Genomic DNA, 1,935 nt, shown 5'->3' with positions numbered 1-1,935 from the left:
CCGGGGTGAGGTGGAACCTCATTGTGGTTTTGATTTGCATTTCTCTGATTGCTAATGACCTTGAACATTTTTTCATGTGCCTGTTGGCCATTTGGATTTCCTCTTTTGAAAAATGTCTATTGAGGTCCTTGGCCCATCTCTTAATTGGGTTGTTGGTTTTGTTTTTGTGGAGTTTCTTGATCTCTTTGTAGATTCTGGTTATTAACCCTTTATCTGTTGCATAGTTTGCAAATATTTTTTCCCATTCTGTCAGTTGTCTCTTCACTCTCCTGACTGTTTCTTTTGCAGTACAGAAACTTCTCAATTTGATGCAATCCCAATAGTTAATTTTGGCTTTGACTGCCTGTGCCTCCCGGGTCTTTTCCAGAAACTCTTTGCCTGTGCCAATATCTTGAAGGGTTTCTCCAATGTTCTCTAGTAACTTGATGGTGTCAGGTCGTAGATTTAGGTCTTTAATCCATGTTGAGTGGATTTTTGTGTAAGGTGTAAGGTAGGGGTCTTGCTTCATGATTCTGCACGTGGAAATCCAATTTTCCCAGCACCATTTATTGAATAGACTGTCCTTGCTCAAGGAATTAGTTTTAGATCCTTGATCAAATATAAGTTGGCTGTAGATGTTTGGGTTGATTACTGGTATTTCAATTCTGTTCCATTGGTCTATCCATCTGTTTCTGTACCAGTACCATGCTGTTTTGATTACAACTGCCCTGTAGTATGTCCTGAAATCTGGTATTGTGATGCCTCCGGCTTTGTTTTGGTTGTACAAGATTGCTTTAGCTATTCGAGGTCTCTTGTGCCTCCATATAAATTTCAGCACCAATTTTTCCAGATCTGAGAAGAAGGTCTTCGGTATCTTGATTGGTATTGCATTGAATCTATAAATTGCTTTTGGGAGAATGGACATTTTGATGATATTGATTCTTCCAATCCATGAGCATGGCAGATTTTTCCATTTCTTGGTATCCTCTTCTATTTCTTTCTTTAAGGTTTTGTAATTTTCATCGTAGAGATCTTTAACATCCTTGGTTAAGTTTATTCCAAGGTATTTGATTGTTTTTGTAGCTATTGTGAATGGGATTGATCTTAGAAGTTCTTCCTCAGCCATGGCATTGTCTGTGTATACAAAGGCTGTTGATTTTTGTGCATTGATTTTATACCCTGCAACTTTGCCAAACTCTTCTATGAGTTCCAATAATCTTTTGGTAGAGTTCTTTGGGTCCCCTAAATAAAGAATCATGTCATCTGCAAAGAGGGATAGTTTGAGTTCTTCCTTCCCAATTTGTATCCCTTTAATTTCTTTTTCTTGCCTAATAGCTCTGGCTAGAACCTCCAGAACTATATTGAATAGCAGTGGTGAGAGTGGACATCCCTGTCTGGTCCCAGATCTCAGTGGAAATGCTTCCAACTTTTCCCCATTCAATAGGATGTTGGCTGTGGGTTTTTCATAGATTGCTTTGATTGTATTGAGGAATGTTCCTTCCAAACCCAGTTTGCTTAGAGTTTTCATCATGAACGGGTGTTGTATTTTATCAAATGCTTTCTCGGCATCTATTGAGAGAATCATATGGTTTTTCTTCTGCAGTCTGTTAATGTGGTGTATCACATTGATTGTCTTGCGCACATTAAACCATCCCTGCATACCAGGGATAAATCCCACTTGGTCTGGGTGGATGATCTTTCTGATGTGTTGTTGCATTCTATTGGCGAGAATTTTATTGAGGATTTTTGCATCTATGTTCATCAGGGATATTGGTCTGTAATTCTCTTTCAGTGCTGCATCTTTTCCCGGCTTAGGAATTAAGGTGATGCTGGCTTCATAGAAAGAATTTGGGAGGATTCCCTCTTCTTCAATTGTTCTGAATAGTTTGAGAAGAATTGGAGTTAGTTCTTCTTTAAATGTCTGGTAGAATTCAGCAGTGAATCCATCTGGTCCTG

This window comes from Oryctolagus cuniculus, chromosome Y (assembly GCF_051225735.1).
Source record: "Oryctolagus cuniculus isolate XC-2025 breed Fujian yellow rabbit chromosome Y, ASM5122573v1, whole genome shotgun sequence".
NCBI classification, from domain to species: domain Eukaryota; kingdom Metazoa; phylum Chordata; class Mammalia; order Lagomorpha; family Leporidae; genus Oryctolagus; species Oryctolagus cuniculus.
This window is presented reverse-complemented; position numbering follows the sequence as displayed.